We start from the raw sequence: 13,432 nt of genomic DNA, 5'->3' as shown, positions 1-13,432 counted from the left end.
TAGAACTTTGCACTAATGTTATAAAATGGTCTAGATAGGTCATAAAGTGGGTGAGCGCACGCGTGCGTATGTGTGGGTTTGTGTGTGTGAGTGCATCTTTAGCTGTATGTGGGGATTATACTTGACTTACTCATTTATTATTTAGATGAGTGAATTAAAATTAGTATGCTATCAAAATTGGGCTCTACAAAATTAAAAATATAAAATAAACTTTCTGCTTATAGAACAGTCAAAGGATGAGATCTATCACATAAGGTGACTAATGTGATATCATGAGTAGCATAAAATTATTCTGAGTCTTTGTTTCATTTAATTTTCTTTGAGATAGGTCTTTCTTTTCAGCCCCAGCTGGCTTCCAACTTGCAATCTTACTGCTTTCATCTCCTGAGTGTTGTAACTATATGACCTGCACCAGGCTGACCTTCACTCTAGGAAATCTGAAATTTTTCAACTCTTGTCTTTGAAAGATGAGGCATCTGCACCACCCCACCTCTCTTCATCCATCTTGTGCAAGTGCATCCAGTGAGACCTGAACTTAAATATAATCTTGAAGAAGGAGACATTTGTACTTCTCTTTTGTGGTTTGGATTTAAAATGCCTCCTAACAGCTTATGTATTGGAGACTTGAGCCCCAATATAATGCTCAGAAAAAGCATGGAAGTGATTTGAACAGGAAGGCTCTGACCTATCAGTGGTTTAGTCCTTCTAAGGATTCATTGTATGATGTCAGAGAGTAAGAGGGAGAAGCAACCCATAAGTTGTGAAAGGGTTGATATCTCTGTAGTACAGCATCCTGTTTAATTAATTATATTAGCAGGATACAGGTATCTGTCTACTCTAGGAAGAGTTTAAGTATTCCAGAAGGGGAATCAAAGGGAAAATGAATTGATAGTTGTTACACTACAAACAGAAGTTTTCATAATATAGGTGAATGTCAGGCTCTATCAAAATACAGAGACTTTTGTGTTGTCATCTACTTCATGTTCTATAAAATAAATTAGACACATAAGGCTTGACTACAGAGCTCTGATTTCATGTGGTCTTTTTGTGTAGGGATGAAGATGGAGGGAGAGGAAGAGGAAGACAGAAGGATAGGAATGGAGATAATGATAGGGAAAAGGAGAAAGGGATGGATTGAGAGAAAGAAGAAGGAAGATAGATAGATGAATGGATGATGGGAAAATAGCATAGCACAGTAGAGACCAGAGAAAAGGGTGTGGGTAGATAGGAATAACAGCTATTATTAGTTTCCTCAATTTAAGCGCTGTATTTGACTAAGAGTATATAAGATGAGTAGGAGAGGGTATTTACCCTATCAGGCTGATCACATTTTTTCTGGATACACTGAATAGAAATTGTTCAGATTCAGTAGGAAGTCTATGCCACAGACACATCCAACAGCAGCATTAAGTAATTATTCCTGCTCTTGTCTTAAGATGGTCTGTAAACCCTCTGATACCTTACAGTTCCCTGAAGTTCCCCAGTGAGGTGATGAAGAGATGTAGACTTGCTGATGGCTAGCAGAATCCTAGAGTCAAGGTCAATTGACCAGCATAGATGAGGATCTAGAGACCGGGTGGAATTGACTCTACTCTAGGTTCCAACAGCATCATTCCAACAAAGTCATTCCCACAGCCTCATTACCCATGAGCAGTCAGGGAAGCAGAGCAGTATACTGGAGACCCAACATATCTATCTAGAGGGCATTTCATAATACTGAGGGAAAAAAAGGGCCAGCCATCCCCTCAGGTTTCTCTCACTCATTTCTGTGAGAACAAGGACAACTGTGTGCCCCTATAAATTTGATAATAATAAGGATAAAGAGTGAAATGTGAATTGCTGAACCTTTTTTCTAGGTGCCACCATGTCTAATAAGCCGCAGGTACCACCAGCACCAGCACCAACGACCTGTATATTAGGTCACAGGTAAACTTTAAACAGCTCTAGCTGGGAGATGATCTTCAAAGAGGCTGGAAAAGGATGTTGGAAACAAGAGGAACTGAAAGTGTTTTCACTGACAGGCTGTCTTAGGGTTTACTGCTATGAATAGACACCATGACCAAGGTAACTCTTATAAAGACAACATTTGATTGGGGATAGTTTATAGGTTCAGAGGTTCAGTTCATTATCGTCAAGGTGGGAGCATGGCAGCATCTAGGCAGGCATGGTGCAGAAGGACCTGAGAGTTCTACACCTTCATCTGAAAGGCACTAGGAGAAGAGTGACTTCCAGGTGGCTAGGATGAGGCTTTTGAAGCCCACATGCACAATGACACACTTCTTCCAATAAGGAAGGAGCAGCTATTCAACAAGTACACAAGTGCCATTCCCCAGACCATCCAAACAGTGATAACAATAAAATGTCCCACCCAGTAGAGGTTGGAATTATGAAAAAAATCAATCCAGTTTTTGCAGAGACCTCTTTTCTTGTGCTGCAGTGGTATTGAAAGGAAGTGTTCATATCCTGCTCTTAGCATGAGTCATCCACTTTAGAGGAGGATTAAAAACATGGATATTTATCTTACACTCCCAGGGTGTGACAGTTGTAATTGATACAATAAGTGGCAGATTAGAAGAAAATACCTTATTTGTATTGACAAGAATTAATGAGATTTGCTGATGTCTGAATTAAATGAACTCTTGACTACCCAACTGATTCTGAATAGTAAGTAAATCCTGGCTTAAGAAATACTTTGGTATGATTTGTCTCTATTATTTCTAGGAAGTAACTTAGATTCTTTCTGAGGCTGGTAATATCGACCTTTGATAGTCAGGGGGCATCTCATTATCATCATATGGATAGATGTAATATGTACCAGGTCTCCTGCTTATTTTACATGTAAAGTTTTGTTGGAGAAGATTCATGTCTATAATTTTACTTTCTCTTTCCATGGCTCCTGCTTTACTCAACAATTTCAGAGTTGAATACTTAGTTGCAACAAAAAACCATCGCCTGTTTTGCTGAAAAGATTTGCTACCCAAAGCCTGAAGATAATAAGAATTACAGGTGCTAGGGTGAAGTATACATACTTATTCCATAAATAGGGACTAATTTTTAAAACCATGTTATATACCACTTGTCTGAGTGCCTGGTCACACAGTTATGTTTCAGTAACCAATTCTGCTTCCTGGGCAGGAGCTATTCTGGCCAGCAGAGGAGATGATCCTTTCCATCAAAAGCATGACTCGGGCTGTAAATTAACTGGCATATGGTTTCTAAGGCAATCTGGTAATTTGCTGACTTTTTAGTTTGCCAAGGCCCGATTCCTGTCATTGAGCTGATACGACAGAGCTCCACTTGCTCTTCTGAACTCCTCGCAGTTGCCTATACCATTGCCCTTCAGACCAAGCCAGCAGCCCCCTCCTCACTCTCTGCTTCCCCACACTTTCTGCAGTGGTGTACTAATACGGTCAGGAAACCAAAAGGCAAACCATGCTTTACAAAGACACGGCACGCTTACCTTGCTACCTAGACTCTCAGGATCAGCTTTTCTGCGGACTATTCACCATGCAAGCCTTTGTTCCAGGAGTTTTGGACGGCTGAGAATGAATGGCACCTATTACTGGAATAGGAACCTCGCGGAGTAGGTTTGGCAAAAGACTGGAAGCCTGAATAAATAATACTCTCAGATGTTAGCTTATAATTAAATTGAGCCCAATTTAAAAACCAGCAATGGCACACCCAGTGCTGAGAACACAGCAGTCTCAGGTTAATTGTACCCGTTCTTTAGGGACAAAGTTGCCAACAGCTCACTAGCTGCTGTGAGTTAAAAAGGAAGAGGCTTTGGATTCCTTTCTGGAGGCAGAGTGTGTTTTTGAAGTAGAGATGGTGTAATTTGGCCAAATGCTGATGAAACCTCAAAAGGTAATTATACTAGCCCTAGAAGCCTATGATCATGAAAATAAGATTAAAAAATAGTTGTGGGTTTTCAGTGCAATCAGCAGACAGTTTAGATTTGGAAGTGGCTTCCCTGTGCTTGATCATAGCTTAAATCTTTTCCTCCCCACCAACTGTTCCTCTCATTTGCCCAAAACATTCTGTCTTCCTCTTTACCTCTCTTCTCCTTTTTTTTCTTACACCCATTTTACCTCTCTCATCTTCCCTTCACCCTCATTCCTCCCATAGATAACAATGCTCTCATATATACCTAGATCTATAGAAACCTGTGATTCTTTACCAGTGAATGGGGAACCAAGTGTTTCTTAATGTGTCACTGAGCTCACTTATTTACTCATTAAAGGAGCGCTCAATAGTCCTTGTGAACCCAATTCCAGGACTGTGTCCTACAGACACTCTCAGGTATGCTTGTTACATTTTCAAAGTGCACAGTATATATGACTGGTCAGGGAGGAAATGAGAAACCCAGCAAATTCCAGGCAGAAACAATAGGCGTAGTGGGCAAACCAGGAAGATACTTCTCCAGGAGTGGCACTGACCAAGCCCAATACCAAGCGATGAAGAGACACTCCCTCTCTTTCCAGGTCTACAGAGGTCTATAGACAGCACAATCTATGTGACATTTTGTTTTAATTCCATAGTGCAAATGGAGAGAATACCATATTATTTTGTTGTTGGGACTTTATAGACTTGAAAATGTCTGCAAAGTATTCAAACAAACTGGGTGATAACCTGAATGTACTCCTCACTGATATTGTACCATTTAGAGATACCAGAAGGTAGGAGCACAATGCTAGCTTGCCAAAGGTTTGAATTATTTATTCTAATGTACTTTAAATTGCTAAGACAGTATGTGCAGCACAAGAAATCTGGTTTTTTTTGTTTGTTTGTTAGTTTGCTTTTATTTTTATGTTCTTTGGCTTTCAGGAAGACAGCAATAAGATAGGAATAGGTAATGCCAAACCTAGGGAAGCTGGCTCAGCCGGAAAGTTGGCTTTCTAGGTATGTGGCAGGAATCTGATTCAGGGTCTGAGTTGATGGAACAAATTTGTTTCCCGTCTGGGCTTGAATCAGTGCTCCAAGGATGAAGTCAGGTGGTCGGGGCCCAGCAGCTGGAGCTCCCCGGCAGTAGTGCTACTCAGAGACAGGTGGGTGAGAATTGGGTGGTTTCTGGAGTGTGATAGTCCATCTGGGTTGGAAGCAGGATGCTACGTAGTTGTTGGCAGAAAGGAACAAGAATCCAACTCCAGGAAATTGAGATTGTTTAAAACCTTATTATAATTATTGGAGTTCAGGAACAAGGGAAAACTCCGGGAAGAATATTGGTGTATAAACCGGATCTGATACAGTTTTCCAACACTTAGAGAGTAGCTCAGGGGAAACAACAGCTCAGGAGGCATTAATGAAACTTAGAACTCCCACAATTACCAGCTGCAAATGGTTCTTGACTCTGATGCTTAGTTACACAGTTAAATTGGTTCATTTGGTTTCTGCAGGAGAGGGCAGTGTGAGAAGCGATAGATATTATAATAAATGACATCCCTGGTGGAATCATAAGAAATGTTTTGAATGGTGCTGACAATTCAAAAGATCCTGGAGGCACAGGCAATGAAGATAATTTTCTGGAGGGCAAGTAAAACAGTTCAAAGCTGATTACTTTAGTCTTTAATTTATTAATATATTCTTCAAAAAGTGAGTGCTATTCTATTGCCCTGAAGAACAGGCAGCTCACTTGGGTTTCACAAGAAAAATGCAAATGAGCAAAATGCAAACCAATCTCTTGCTGTATAGGGAAGTATCACGCCTGAGATTTATCTCTGAACCCATGCTTGTAACTCTGTATGCCCCACATTCAGAAGAGCTAGGACATACAAAATTGATGTTCTGATAAAGGTAACTAAGTGAAATTTAACCAACATCTTTTAAAACCAAACATATGTTATTTAATAAGCTGAATTAAGAATCTATCCTACTGTTTTAAAATATTTTAAAAATACGGTTTATATAATTTTAATCTTCAAACCTAGATTCTGTAACATCAGAATGCATTCATGTTTTCCAACATTGGAAGTCTATGTGGTAATTCGGAGATAGCAATGTTTCTATAGATGTGCTGTGAAAATGATTTAGCTGATATATTCTTATTCATATCACCTATGCATGTTGAGTATTTATACTCAGGTGTGTCCATTGTATGACAGTTCTGAGCTGAATGGATTTTCTGCATATCATGGTAATCACCCTTAGTAGGTGCTTTTTGTTATCAGATGCTGTGGGAAGCGATTTCATGAACAGAAAATTTATACACAGCAAATTCTGTTATCCTGGTTTCATAGAGTAGGTAACTGAGAGTTAGGATTCTAGAACTAAATCGTACTAAAGCTGCACATGGCTAAGAGCAGAACACGATTCAGACCAAAGTCTATGCTGATGAGCACCTATGTTGTATGCTACATTAGTTAAACAAATTAGCTTGGTATGGTAATGCAGACACAGTTGTGTAGTCTATGATATAACTCAGTAGGCTTTGCAGGAAGGAAAGAACACTAAGTTCATGTCACCTCAAGTCACTGCTGTTCGAACCTCTGTGCCTCTAATTTTGGTGAAGTTTGGCAAGATTGATGAGGTATTTTATTATTTATGTATGTATGTATGTATGTATGTATGTATGTTTGTATGTAGGTATGTATTTTTGTGTTTGTATTTGTCTTTATGTGTACAATATATATGTATGTGTACACACACACACACATACACACACACACACACACACACACACATATATATATATATATTCCCTCAGAGGCTGAAGAGAGCGCCAGATCAGAGTTACAGGTAGTTGTGAGCCATTGTTAGGTAGGTTCTGGAAACTGTACCAGGGCATTCTGCAAGGGCAGTAAGTGCTTTTAACCTCTGAGCTATCACTCTAGCCCAGATGAACTATTTTAAAATACAGCATATAGATGAGAAACTCTTTAAATGGTACATCCTCATATGTTGGTGTGTAATATCAAGAATACAATGGTAGAGTCGAAGAGAACTCCACCATAGGCAGTGTCACTGGCTCTTCTCCCTTCATTTGCTCATCTGCGAAATGAGGTGCTGAACTAGAGCTTTTCCACATCCCATTTTATTCTTGAAGTACAAGTATTCTTACCAATTCAGTAATTACTATACAACATACATTTATTAGGAATAATACAATATAGAAGAAACTATCTTTTGCGCAGCTACTTTATGTATCTAGTGGAGTGTAAAAGTTTTTTGTTTTTTGTTTTTTTGTTTTTTGTTTTTTGTTTTTTGTTTTGTTTTTTGAGACAAGGTTTCTCTGTGTAGCCCTGGCTGTCCTGGAACTCACCCTGTAGACCAGGCTGGCCTTGAACTCAGAAATCTGCCTGCCTTTGCTCTCAAGTACTGGGATTAAATGTGTGTGCCACCACTGCCCAGCAAGGAATGTAAAGTCTTATGCAATCATGTGGACACACAAACAAATAATCAGATTTGTTTAGTTCTCTAAGCTAATTCATGATCCTGCATTGTAATGGAACTCTGTGTATTATATTGTTAGATTGGTACTTGGAGATCTTATTTATCAAAGATCTCAGTCAGAAGAGTCTGGTTTTAAAATTCATTTTTAAAATTTAAAGTCTATATATATATAGGTATACACACACACACATATATGTATAAATTCAGGAAAGTATTTTGTTTATAAAATATCATCCCTTGAATAGGTAGAAAATTAGGACATGAAATTAGAGTATCCTAACCCAGGAATGTTTTTCATGTGAATTTATCAGCCAGTGTTAAATTGCTTCAGAAGAGTGTAGGTAGAGGCCATATATCCACTTCTAACTTCTGTGACTGTGTTACACATATCAATTCTAACCCTATCCCCCCATGACAAACTAATCACCCAGTTCTGATCCAATAGCAAGGGCAATTTGGAAATGGGGTCTTGTATTTTCAGACGGGGAAAAATGAAATTGGATTTCATGAACCCATTGCATGTGTTTGGCTTGTGCGTTAGCTGCCTCACTGGTCAGGAGGCAAAGGGCTGCTGCACAGCTGTTATTACACTCAAACACAAAAGAGGGTATATGCCACAGAGTATGTCTTCCTGATGGGCATGCCATTCAGTCAGAAGGTTTCAGAAAACTAGACAAACTATAATATAATAGAAAAATTATCTTTTCCCCTCTTAATTTTATTTACCATTGTCATCATCATTGCTGTCGTGTGTGTGTATGTGTGTGTGTGTGTGTGTGTGTGTGTGTGAAAGAGAGAGAGAGAGAGAGAGAGAGAGAGAGAGAGAGAGAGAGAGAGAGAGAGAGGGAGAGAGAGAGAGAGAGAGAGAGAAAGAGAGAGAGAGAAGAGATCCTTCTTTGTTAGCCTCCTGAGTTCTGGGCTTATAGTACTGTACTACCAGGTCTAGCTTCCATGGTCTTCCTTTGGATATGAAATTTACATAATGGCTCTTTTCCATTTCTCAATTCAGTTCCAAGCATCTCCTCAGCACAGGCATTTATGTTAGTCACATGAGTGTTTCTGTAATTTTTGTGATGATGGAGGAGGATCCGTGGCTGAAGTTGTTGGCATTTGCGGTACCCAGATGAAGAGACTCTTAATGAAGGTAAATACTTAGAAAGACATCATTGGTATTTTTAAAACATTGCCAAGATTTCTGGGAAGGTAACCTATTCAATTTCAAATTCTTCACATTAACAAAGGAGTCTATATTTGTCCATAGTGGTTATTTCTGGTCAAAGCTTGACTTTCATGCCTAAATGGATTCACAAATGTCGAAAGACTTAGGCACATGATGCCCAGAGCCCTTTAGAAGTGAAGGCTTAGCAGGGCACCTCTTGTCTTTGTATATTCTTGACTTCAGCGACCTTTGCTTCTGCCACACAGTTCATGAAGACAAAGATTATATTTTAGAGCTGTAGCATGGCCAAGACTCATGGTTCTCAAACTCTCCAAGTACAAGTTTCCTTTTAAATGTCAAAGTTTCAGAATGCCAAGAGATACTAGATGTAGTTTTTGAATTAACACTGATGAACTACAAAACAATCATGGTCTCCTTGAACTCAATGACACCAGAGCTTCATTAGCTTCAGCTAGATGTATTTGAAAAATATTCAAGTACAAGAGGAATATTTTGATTTAACTGTATTTGGTTTGGCATGCATTTGAAATGCTTTACAACGAGTCCAGGAGAGTTATGAGGCACTGAATTTGGACGAGGCAATTGTTTCCAGGGTGCCAATGCAGTTCTTAGCTCTAAGATGGTATGTAACATTCTGTCCACATCCTTGATATGCAGGGCACTTGTAATAATTCTAACTGTTTAAAAAGGGTACTCTGTTGGACATAAACACCTTAGGAGAAAGAATGTGTACAGTGTGTGTGTGTGTGTGTGTGTGTGTGTATTCTCACATGTGTGTACTATTCATTCATTTGCTATTCTAAGCACTGAAGAAGTGGCGAGCACTAATAACAAAAGTAAGTAACATCTACTAGGTAAACATTTTTAATGCAGTGATGCTGTTGATCCTCTCATTTTATAGATGAGGGGTTGGAGTGCAGTTTAGTGATATTCTATTAGCAGGCACAGTAGGCATCCCACTCATAACACTTAGTGTTCAAATCTGGGGAACCATTCATTATGCTGCACTGCCTCTCAAAGCAATTGCCACAGCTTACATTATTTGTATTGGATAAAATAAAACCTAATAATAAAAATCTCCCTAATTTTTGCATAGATAAATTCTGAGACAGAATGAACAAGAGTACCTGCTTTCTATATGTGTTTTGGAGGAAACCTCATTAAGAAAACTTCAAAGGATTTAAATCATATACATTTAAATGCTTTTCTGAACCCATCATTTTTCTTTTGGGACCAGCTACATCTATAGAATCTACAAGGCCACCCACACATCTACAGAACCCATGAGACCACAGTCTGTAGCTCATCTAGAATAATTAGGTTGCTGATGTACTCGCTCTCATCTTTGCAGACTACTCCCAGGTTTGCTATGGGGAGTCACTCATCCCTTTTCTGTTGGTATGAGTTATGGTAAGATGTGTGAATCAACAGCATTCTCTGATTCAATCCAGCAGCACAGAGGCTCACCAGCTGTCCTCAGAGCCACATTGCCAAGATCCATATATTCTGGCTTTTATTCACCTTGTTGATACTGAAGCTGTAGACATTAAGATGTGAGGATGTTCCTATAAGCAGTGCAGTGGCGGCGGCCTCTCTTTTATCCACACCATTCCTCTACGTCCCAATCTGTACTGTTTGCCCTTGAGGCTTTGTTTCCCACTTTCTAAGGAACTACTAGTGGTCCAAACCTTGATGCATCCACAGTACCGTCTGTTCAGTCACACTGGCTCTGAAGTATGCATGTTACCCAGTGTGGAGCCATAACTTTTATGGAGGATGTGGCAAAACCTGCCATAGCCACAGTATGGACTACAAAGGCAAACCTCTTTGTCTCTGACTTTATATGAACCTATATTCTTAGGAGATTCTAATCTCTCTCCTCTGAAAGTCCTTCTTCCCAATCTATAGTACTGGATCCCCCAATTCCTCTTGAACTTCTTGTTTTAGTCCACATATATGGGAAAAATAGCAGGATTATATTGTCATTTTGCTCTTGTGTTTAATTTAATTAATTTAAAAATATTTCTGAGGAACATAGTATAGACAGAACTTAGAGAAATATGTTGAGCCAATGTTGACATTATGTTCCTCAGGAAATATTTATTTCATGCTTATCCTTTGACTTATATCTTGCAAAGTAGTGTGAGCACAGTTTGGAAAAAATCCATAATTTTCTTGTTTTGATGGTAGTAATTTTTATCAATAAGGAAATTACTATAAAAATATGTGTATGGGAATATGTGATACATATATATATTTTTAATAAGCCACTTTTTATTGATAATTATTGATTATTAATTATAATGGGTCAGCTCCATTATAAACTTTGAATATATCTGACTTTTTACAACACCTAATAAGTTCCCTATCATTTTATGGCAGACTTTAGAAGAGAAAACTAAAGCGCGGGGGCTTCGGAAGTTCAAGAGTCACAAAGTTCCTAGGTTGACGATCTGAGAGTCCCCCTCTGCCACACTCACTCTGAGCCTGTGTTCTTGTCTAGCAGGTTCTGTTGCATGTAGCTTTAGCACTTCTTGCTTTTGCTGCAGGAAGTGGTGACTGTACTATCAGCCCTGCCCCAGCTTCTCTTGAATCCATGAATAAAAGACACACATAGTTGTTCCTTTTCAACTTGCCTTCTTGGCACAATTGCTGGGTGCTACTATCTCCAGCCTGGAAAAATGTGCTCTTATCAATTTCTTATCTCTTCCCTAAACCTCAGGTGTCAAACTTCCCCTACCGCCCACCGATAGAGTGGCCTATATGGCAACTCCATTTTGAGATCTCACAAGGCTCTTAGTTCTTCTCTCTCCAAAGCATGACAAACTCACTTCTCTTCCTTGTGTACCTTTTCCTCCAGCGACCTGGAAGTCCTACCTGTACCTTCTGCTTAGCAATTGGCCCATGGCTTTCTTTACGGAAAGATCAAGAACCAATCAGGTAACAGGACCTTAGCATCAGAACAGCCCCCTACAAGGTTCCATTCTTTCAAGCTATTTTATAAATTCATTATTTTAATTCATGTCTTAATCATTGTCCCTTTGATTCATCTTCTAAGGCTTTTGTTATTAACCTGTGTGTCACGACCCCTTTGGGTGTTGAATGACCCTTTAATAGGGGCCAAATATCAGATATCCTGAATATCAGATAGTTGTATTATGATTCATTACAGAAGCAAAATTACATTTATAAAGTAGCAATAAAATAATTTTATGGTTGGGGGGGTCACCACAACATGAGGTACTGTATTAAAGTGTTACAGATTTAGGAAGGTTGCGAATCAGTGCTCTAAGTCAGAGCTTATCACTTCATTTTTCTGACTCAGGCCCTTCAGACACTAAACACTATTTCTCTGCATTCTTTTGCACCATTTATCCATTTCTGAATAACTACAAACTGTCATAAACATCAAATTGCTGAGCATTCCAGTAACATGGGTAACTTATGTCTTCTGGACACTGTACCATCTCTTGTATGCTTTCTCTTCCACATGGTATATCTGCTTACTTCTTTACTAATAGATGCAACATATAATGTACCCCCTTGCCAAATTCCCATGGCAGATACATTTTTAAAATGTTTAATTGTGTCCAGTGCACTAATAATTTTCTGGTTACATTTGTATGTCTTTAAATTTTATCCCAGGTATTTTTTATCTCTTTCCTTTCATATATGTTAGCATATTGTGATGATTTGAATAAAATTGGCAAATAAAATATATTTGCATGATTGGTCCCCAGTTCATGAACTGCTGGGAAGGATTGGGAGGTGTGTCCTTATTGGAGTAGATGTGTCTTTGTTGGAAGAAATACATCATTGGGAGTGGGCTTTGAGGTTTCCAAAGCCCATGCCAGGCTATGTTTCTCTCTTACTCATCATGGTGCTCCTGTGAAGAAACCGGAGCAGAACAGTGACTAAGACACATACATTAATAATGACATTTTCATGCATGTTTGTAACAGACTTTGCTCACACTCCTTAATTACTCTATCGCTTCAAAGAACCAATCAAATCTAATTCCTCAGTGATTGAGATCACAAAATCATCTCTCATGAAACCTGGAGCTCACTGGTTTAGCTAGACTGACTGAGGAGCAAGGTTCGGGGTATTATTCTGTCTCCATCTCTCTAGTCATTACAGGTGTGCTCCACAATACCAGGCTTCTACATATGTTCTGGTGGTCAATCACAGTTCCTCATGCCTCTACAGCAAACACTTTTTAGCAATAGAGACATTATCCTGGTCCCTTTTCTGACATCTTTACAGAGAAAAAAAAAGTAACCTTATTTTAAATACCTTGCTTCCATTAGGTTTTTACTCATGTGTAAAACAACTTGAAGGAAAATTAATTTTGGCTGAGATATTTTGGAGGGTTTGGTCTGTGTTCTGCTTCCATTGTGGGTCTTTGATAGGACAGAGCATTAGGGAAGAAGCATGTAATGGAGTAGAGTTGCTTGACTCATGGTAACCAGGAAGGAGGTGATTGGGAGGAGTTTGGGCTGGTACCAAGAGTTACTGAGCACACAAAGGCACATGGCAGCCAAGGTGGGATGGAGTAGTCATTAATCCCTTGGAGATGTTAAATAAATGATAATCCTATGTCTGTATTTAGATTTTTCACCTGCCAGGTAAAGTCAAGTGTGATTTTTTTCATTTGTGAAATGTTGGTGTTCCAAAAATTTGAAATAATTAAAATGTAATCACACTATGTTAATTTTTATTTTTTTATTTATTCACTTTATAGCTTGTTTACTGCCCCCTCCAGGTCATCTTCTCCCACAATCCTTATCCCATACCACCCACTATGCTATTTATATTCTCCTGTACAAATTTAGGCTTTGATTGCCACTGTGGTGAGACAGAATA

Source organism: Apodemus sylvaticus, chromosome 15 (genome assembly GCF_947179515.1).
Source record: "Apodemus sylvaticus chromosome 15, mApoSyl1.1, whole genome shotgun sequence".
Classification (NCBI taxonomy): domain Eukaryota; kingdom Metazoa; phylum Chordata; class Mammalia; order Rodentia; family Muridae; genus Apodemus; species Apodemus sylvaticus.
Note: the sequence above shows the minus strand (reverse complement) of the source record.